The sequence below is a fragment of the Molothrus aeneus genome, chromosome 4 (assembly GCF_037042795.1).
Source record: "Molothrus aeneus isolate 106 chromosome 4, BPBGC_Maene_1.0, whole genome shotgun sequence".
Lineage (NCBI taxonomy): Eukaryota > Metazoa > Chordata > Aves > Passeriformes > Icteridae > Molothrus > Molothrus aeneus.
This window is the reverse complement of record NC_089649.1, coordinates 65,584,574-65,593,519: the sequence shown is the minus strand read 5'-3', so window position 1 is coordinate 65,593,519 and position 8,946 is coordinate 65,584,574.

Sequence of the window (8,946 nt, the reverse complement as noted above, 5' to 3'; positions counted from 1 at the left end):
AACTGCTCCAACACTGACCAAAGCTTAAGGCAATTAATGCCTCTTTCTGGGATAGGTTTGATGAATTTCAGCTTTTGACCTGGGACACAGAATAGAGGATGCAAGGGAATGAAGAGACACTTGTTTAAATCAACTTTTCCTTTGAGGAACCAACCCCACGAGTGTCTTCTGAGGACACTAAGTATCAGTGTATCTATATTTTCATTAGCTTCACTGTACCTTCAGTCATGTCCTACATCTATCTTTCAGCTGGGTATTCTGCAGGCTGAAGCCCACACAAGCCCAAGCTCAGTCTTAATTGCACAGACTCCAGCTCACAGTCAGGTTCAAGAAAAGTTTTGGGGAGCAAAGATTCCAGTGTGTAACTGCTGTCATCTTATTTCAAAAGTCCCATACCTTCTGGGTGATTTCTCATGGACAGCTCCTCACAGCACTGACTCCTCCTCCACAGTACAGCCAACAAACTCCAGCTCTCTTCCCAGCACAACCAACAAACTCCACTCTTCTGTAGCACTCGTCTTCTTATTGGACACAGCTGTGGCCTGTTAAGGGCAGGCTTGTTCCTAACCTTTGTGATTGGTACAGCTGCAACTCCTCAGAGGTGAGATTACCTTCTGCACCATTTTCTTACATTCTATCCCTTCACATGTAACCACTCACAGCATAGGCAGCCTGTCCATAGGGTGCTACCCAATCCACCACCCTTTATTCCTCCATCAAGGTTAATCAGTCTCAAGGATCTCAACAGCACCTGCCACTCAGATGACTAGAAAATATAAGTTACTCTGCTGTGACAGAGGACAGGACACAAGTTTGCAGACATTCAGCTTGTAGCTGCTGTATAGAGGTGCAAACCCAGATGAAGAAACAATCTGAGCTTTGCTCATAATTTGTTCCCTGTGCCAAAGGATGGTATAGCCTGTCCTGCCCTGCCTGCTCAAGGGACACAGATGCACTGGGGATACCTACAGGGCTGTCAGATGCCTCCTGCTACATCATCCTTGTTCCTGTGGCTGATGTTCCTGTGTGTCCAAACACACTCTCAACTCCTTTGTCACATAAAGGGACATGAATAGAGAAAAGGAGATAATGCTGTTTCTACAGTACTGCCACAAGCTTTTGCAAGAACATGCTGTAAGTGACTGTTAGTTTGGATTAGTTCATCAAAAGGCCTTTGTGAGATGCCCATTCTTTGCACATCAATAAAGAGTGGCAAGAGGTGGATTATTTTGATGCTGTGTTTCTTTCTGAGTTTGATGTTTGTCCCCCACGAGAATGTAAGTATGGTGGGAGCTGCAGGTTCTGCAGGTTTTCCCACCTTAGGTAGGTGAGTAGGTATTTGTTGTCAACTATCACCCAGCCCACAAATGCCTTTCCTTGCTGCGTCTCAGAAAACCACATCTGTGCCTTGTCTCCCTGCAGGGTCTTGCAGTGATATCTCTGACGTGCTCTGACTGCAGAAACAATTCTGTCCTTTCTGGAACTCAGCGTGGCTCCACATCCACTGCCAAACTCTACAAACCTTCCTCCAGGACTAATTCCACTAGAAATTACAATTTTATGTCTGCTGTCAAGCTAGGAAGTTTTACCATGGTTTTGTCAGGAAAGGCTTTTCCTTCCATCCATGGACTCCATCCATTGCCAGCTCCCTGCCCTATCCCATCCAGGCAGTCCCCTCCAGATCAGGAAAGATATACAACACTCACAACTGGAATACTTGGGGTTTTTTAAATGCTCCACAGTTGCCAAAATAAACTCTCCATGAGATAGAGTCAAAAAAATTACTAACAGAGTGAGTTATGCTCTGATTGCTGCATTCCTCTCTGCTTTCCCTGGGGCTTGCTTGCTGCACAGCCCTTCGAGGAAGGGTTCTGCAGTCTGGGTTTGTTTGTGTACCCTTCTCAGGATTTAACTCTAGCAACACCTTAAGGCAGCTCATGAATGAATGGGTGGATTAAGGAATACAAAATATGAGCAAACAGTGTGCTCAGCACAGCCCCTGATTTGCTTTATCCCACACTTGTTGGGCCAGGCTGAGGGCAGGGGGATGTATTTGTGACCCAGGCTGAGCATGACCAGGCTCATTCTGCATGAAAGCATCCACCTTCCCATGGGTTTTGAATTCCCCACAGTTTCATTTTACTGAGTTTTTCCTAACCTCTCTTTGCCTGCACTGAGAGGAAAACCAAAGCTCTCTCATGGTCATGATGTTCTCTTTTCTTCATCCTCCTGGGTCCCCTCAGCCCCTCCCCAAGGCACTTGGCCAGCACCCTGAGGTGTGGGCTATACGAGGCCATGCTACTCATCCCACTCACATTTTCTGCCTTTAGTCTCCACCTCATTCCCTTCCCTCACCTCTATTTGTTTTCCCAACTGATGAAACCATGGAGCAAAGCCTTTCCTCACCTGCAACTCTTCCCTGGTTAAAGCAGTCACTGAGAGCACTTTACATGACCTGCATTACCCAGAGCTTCTCACGTCATCATATTCAGCTTTTTCATTCCTGTGGCTTTAGTCACTTGTTCAAGAGTTGCTGCACCCCTTTACACGTGTAGAGACCTGGCTGACTGGTTCATTCATTCCCTAACCATCTTAATGGGGTTTTGGTGCTGTAGTGCAGTCTGGGCCACACTTTGCCCCTCTGGGGTGACATGGTAAAGGACCCACACAGTCTCACTGCTGTTGGCATCCCACTCTTACCTCCCCTGGGAACTTCCAGATATACAGGGGCTTTTTGGACAATAAATTGTATTTTAGTGGCTTGAAAGGCCATCCTATGGAGAGATGTTTTTCTCTTCCACGGGCCTAATGTCCTGTGCTGGACCAATCTTGTGACTCTATGTTCATTATATTTTATGGACATTCCCTACTAAAGACATGATTTAAAGCCTAAGGATTGAGATCACTCCTCCGTCCCTTCAGCAGCCCCAATACAGGTTTCAGGTTTATAAGGGCAATGCCCTAGCATCAAGCAAATACTAAAATCTACTTTGTGCTGGGCAAGTGTGATACCACATGGATGTGACAGTCACTCCCCTGTCACGGCAAGGTGACCTCCTTAGCACTCTAATGCACCTAAATACAACACCATTCTTCTACAAACAGCTCCAAGGGCTGACTGGAAAAGCATCTGCTTCCTGCTGCCACATCTCCATGCTGTGCCCAGGCTGGGGGCACAAGGTGCCAGCTGGGGAGAGTGGCTGAAACAGAACCTGGAAACCAGGAAACCTGGGACTCTCTGGGACAGATCCCTTGGGAATACTCATGTCAGGCACTTTTCAGTACTTCTGCTGCAAGGAAGTGACTTTTGATATGTTTCACAATGCAAACTTGCATCTCTCCATCAGTTGACCACATCCCCTACCTTCCAGTTCTTGCTTCCAGCTATTTATTTGCCCCAAATAACTTCCATGGCTGGTAGGGGAAAGGTGGGACAGCTGTGAAAAGCAAATCCCCCATGGCACACAGAGGGTGCAGACCTGTTAGTACTGCCAGGAGCTCATTTCCACAGACTGTGCACACTCCCTGCCCAGAGTCTGCCAATTTATTATTTAAAACCTGTGTTCTGCAGAAAATATCAGTCTTGCAGCTGGGATTGGAACCCAGGCAAGGGCCCTGCTGCCCCACACAGCCCAGCTTCCCTAGCAGGGGACACTTGGTGAAGCAGAGAGGTGGATTAACCGGGCTGAGAATGAAATTGCAGCTCACCTCTCTCCAGGGCTGGTTTGCAGGGAAAAATCTTCCCTTCCCCCTGAATTTGCCTTGGTTTGCCTGCTTTAATGGGGAAAATGTTTTTTTGTTTTAATGGGTCATGAAAACAGTTCATGTCCTCTAAAGCATTAGAGCAGTTGTAACCTCAAAGAATGACATTGTAGTTTTCAATTAAACACCTTTTTGTGCTATTTTTAGGAATGGACAGTACAACTGATATAAAAACTTAAACTACACAAACATCAACTTTCAGAGTGGAAAGAGGACAAATTTCTGAGGACACCACAAGCCAGAAAAGCATTCTCAAATTAAATGGAAAGACACTGGATTGTGCAAGCCCTTGGGAATATCCTGGATATCCAGTTACCACAGTGTAAATATGAATTAGAACCAAGATCAGTTTTACCTAATCTATAAAGATCAATCAAATGAACTCCTGAAATAATTCTGGGCTTTGAACTTGAGAGAATTAGAACCAAAGCAAGCATTTTATGCCTTAAAGCTCATTTCCTTCAGCCAACAGATTTTCTAAGCCCAGGAGCAGAGTACCTGTAGTGTCAGTAGCTTTGCTAATAACATTGGAGTTAAGAATCCATTTCTTGAGAAAACAGCAAAAAAATTCAAGCTGATAAAAAATTTCTGCTTATGAAAAATGTACCTTTGGCAACAACAAAAGAAGCTCTGAAAATCAAAATAGTGGTTTAGGAGCATGATCCGTGCTGAAGCAACTCTTTGAGTTGTCTGAGATTTGGGAAGCTGAACTGAGGTATGTGACAGCACAGAGAGGAAAATCACTGTCACTCCAGTGGGCACAGGGGGGTCACCTGAGGTGTTGAAATGCCTGAAACTGTCATTGGCAGAGAACAGAATACAGTTTACAGCCCTGCATTTTCACCCATTAAATAGAGCAGTCATGCTACTACCCTGGCTCTCTCTGGTATGATAATTAGACTGTGATATTTTCTAGTGGACCTGACTTCAAGAGGGAAAATACATCCCAAGTTTCCAGTTGTAACTATTTGCAATCTGGGATCCAAGTAGGAGCCCCTCCCTCAGCAAAGCATCTTCCTACAAACCAAGCAAGAATGCTCCCACCAAGTATGTTTAACCAGTGTGCAGGGACTGCATAAAAGGAAAATTAGAAACTTAACCAAGACAAACAAAATGAATGGCAGATAGAAAATAAAAACAAAAATGAAGGTCTAATTTTATGTATCACTGGAAAATTCCACCAGCTCAAATGTCAAGATCTGTGTATAAATTCAGTATAAGCAACAAGGGGCTGGTTTTCAAGGCCACTCTTGCTGTTTTTACCATTGCCATTTGAGCATCTTTTATTTGGTTTTAAACTATGACACTAAGAACACATTAAGCCCATGAAATTAATTCTGACTGGATTTGATAGATTAGAAAAAGTTGTCATTATAGTGCAAGAGTTCTGTTGTCTTTACATTACAAGGGTTCCATATTACCAGAGTTTTGTACCTCCTTGATGTTTCTTGTAGGCAGCTCCTCCAGGCACTGACTCTTCCTTGTCCTTACAGCAGCCAACTAACTCCGGCTTAATATTTAATAAGTTCCCCCCAACCAACCAATCCACTCTTTTATAACACTCTTCTTATTGGCTACAGGTGTGGCCTGTTAACATCAGGCCTGCTCCTAATCCTTAATAATTGGCTCAGCTGCAACTCTTTAGGGGGTAAGGTTACATTCGATACCACCTTCATTTATTTACCCATACTGTATCCCCCTACAAGAAAATATACCTTGTGCAGACATAAATCTGTTTTATTAGAGCAGAATGACAATTTTATTTTAATGCTCTCTCTCTCACACACACACACCAGTGCCTTGCTGAGCCCCAGAGCTGGAGGTGAGTTAATGCCAGCTCTGATGCACCCAGGGACACAGGCTATTATACAACTTTTTACACCATGTGAACCAAATTCACCAGCCACAGAATAGGTCATAGAAATTGTTTGGTTTGGAAGGGGCCTTTAAAGATCATCTCCAACCCCAGAAATCAAATTCAGTTCTTTGTCTCTTCTTCCTTACTGGCTGGTAGTTACAAAGCAAATTTTTGGGTTGTGCTGACAGAAATGAGCTTTACCGGTGCCACAGGGTCTCAGCCCTCTCTGAGGAACCACAGACCAGGTCCTGTCTGAAATGCATCCAAAGGAGGAGGAGGCACAAGGAAATTGGGTGAGAATTTCCTAGAGTTAGTCTTTCTAATATAAATTACATCAATTTGAAAAATTCCAAGCAATTGATGCAATTCTCAAATCAGATTTTTGGCTCATGGAGCTTGCTAGCTTTGCAGACCTGAAAACAAAATAATAAGATAAAACCTTCAAAAACTCACAAGGCCAAAAAGAACAGCAATAGCTCATGCTATGGATATGAACTGGCCCACACTCCAGTGTGTAAAATCAGCTGTGGCTGCTCTATCAACCTTAATTGAAGAAATGACAGGAAGTAATAATGGGAGAAAAGTTTCCTATCTCTCATTTGATGCAGAGATTATTTAATAATATTTAGCTTAAACAAGTTTACACACATTTGTGTGGGTTTTTTCCCAGTTTGAAAACAAGCCCAGAAAATTTCATCCCGAAAGCTGAAAATTGTAACAAATTGCTACCCAAGTTAGAATGAAAATTATTATACAACTTCATCTTTGTTATGTTAATTCACAGCTCCTATTCCCTTAGGCCTAGCAGAATGCCAGACTCTGGTCTCTTATCAGACTTTTCCCAGGACAAGAGGTTCCTGTGGTCCCTCATGTTTAGATATCATGCAGAAGTGATGCTGTGAATTTTGGTTTTTTCAAAATTTCAATTTTGAAATCCTGTGTGCTCAACTCCTCTTCCTGTAACATGATTTGGAAGATAAGAGCCACCAGACTGACATTGCATAAAAGTTGTCTTTCCCTGTACTCATGAGCCTTGAACAGATGTTTAGGCACATCAAGGCATGGTGTGAGGGGCTGCATACAGAGAGGAAAACTGCACCATCATGAACATACAACATGTTATGGATCAGCTGTCTACTTTATATTAACATTTTAACAAACAGATCTTGGGACATAAACTGCAGTGAGGGAAAAAGAGAGCTGATTAAATCTACCCAAGGTACCATGTCCACGGAGAAAAACAAATTCTGGTTTATCACAACCCCACTGGTGCACTCCTAAAGGCCTACCCTCATCACCCTTCCCTGAGGGAATTTCCCCATGCACACCTTCTGGGCTCCTCTTTCCTTGTCCACCAGAGGCCTCCTGTCCCACCCTTCACTGGCAGCAGCAGGAGCACTTCACACCTCTGAGAGTGGTCCAGGTGGAGGCTGTAACAGGGGTGCACAGCCCCAGAGCTCTAAGACTGCTCCAGGTGGAGGCTGTAACAGGGATGCACAGCCCCAGAGCTCTGAGATTGCTCCAGGTGGAGGGTGAAACAGGGATGCACGGCCCCAGAGCTCTAAGACTGCTCCAGGTGGAGGGTGAAACAGGGATGCACAGCCCCAGAGCTCTGATTGCTCCAGGTGGAGGCTGTAACAGGGATGCACAGCCCCAGAGCTCTAAGATTGCCCCAGGTGGAGGGTGAAACAGGGATGCACAGCCCCAGCCCCACCCTCAGCCTTTTGCCCATCACCTGGCACCCAGCAGAGGCCAAAATGCTCTGGGTTCATCATCTTTAAGGCAATTCTCCCCAGAAGCTCCCACCGGTGTTTCTAATCTCCTCCTTTCCTCACTGTGCACTTTATGTGCACACATTTGAATTAATGAGAAATGAATCAAAGCATCTGCATTGAGCAAGGCAGGAGTGAGAGGACTGGGAGTGGGGAGAGAAGGGCAGGCGTGGAGCAAGACTGCAGTGCCTCACCATCCAAGGGGGCAGAGAGTGAGTGGTGACTTGAACATCTGTTATTCAGCAGCGTGGCTTCCTCCTGAATCTGCAATTTACTTGGTGTTGTGTGGGAATTCCCACAGGACACATTTTGGAAGGGTTAGTGAACAAGTGTGAGCAGCTGTACATGCTCACTTTGAAAGATTATCCTTTCCTCTGCAGGACTTTACACATATTTAGATTTAACTCTATCTCATCATCAACTCTCTGCTGTACAGGCATCCCTCTCTGGCTTTAAAATAACCATTGGCTGTTACATAAACACTGGGTTGATTTTTTGCAAGCAATTTAACTTGTTTCCCCCTCTTTTTCCCTACCTTTTGAGCACAAGGGAGTTACCCCTTATGTGCAGCTTCTCAGCAGGTGCCTGGCCCCATCAGTTTGCAACCCCACATTCACAAAATCCAGCCCACATGCGCTCAGCATTGCTCCAGCCAACACCTCATGCGGTTTCTATGCTGAGTATTGCTTCCAGCTGCTCCCCCTTCCCTTCAGCTGAGGCACAGCCTTTTTCTGCCCTTCACAAGGAGCTCTTGGTGCAAACTGGCTCATCAACCAATTTCTCTTGCTGCTGGTTGCCCCTGAGTAGCTGTGTTGCCAAACTGACAGCCAGCTATTGCTCATCCAAAGCGTGTCTCTCAGATAGCCATCAGAGACCTTCAAATGAAGTTTCTCCACCCAGTACTCAGTTCCACATGAGTGTTGAGTTGTTTTATTTACCCACTTTCCAAGGACCTACCCAGGACCACCAAATGACCTTCAGCTGTGATAATGCCACAATAATGGCAGCATTTGGAACTGCACACATCTTAAAAGCAAGGAACAAGGAAAGACTTAAAATTGACTTGTTTTTTTTTCACAGTGCTGTAATCACACGTGTATCTCTGTGTGCCTGGGACTCAAAAACAAAATATCAAACCCTAAATATTTTGAATAATATAGACTATTTCAGTTGGAAGGGACCTACACCAACCATCTAGTTCAAGTGCCTGACCAGTTCAGTGGTGATATCTGATTGGGTGCTTCCTTTTTTTCCTTTAAAGCGACTTGAACAAAAATTACAGCACTGTACTCTATATTACACCCTGATCTTTTAAATACTTCACAGCCAAGCCCAAGAACACTGCAATTCCCATCACCATTGAGCATGTGCTGTGCCCACAGTGGGCTGAATTTCATACAATCATAGAATAGTTTGGGTTAAAGATAATTTAATTCCAATCCCCAGATATGGGCAGGGACACCTTCCACTATACCAGGTTGCTCAAGGCTCCATCCAGCCTGGCCTTGAGCACTCTCAGGGATGGGGCATCCACAGCTTCTCCAGGCAATCCAT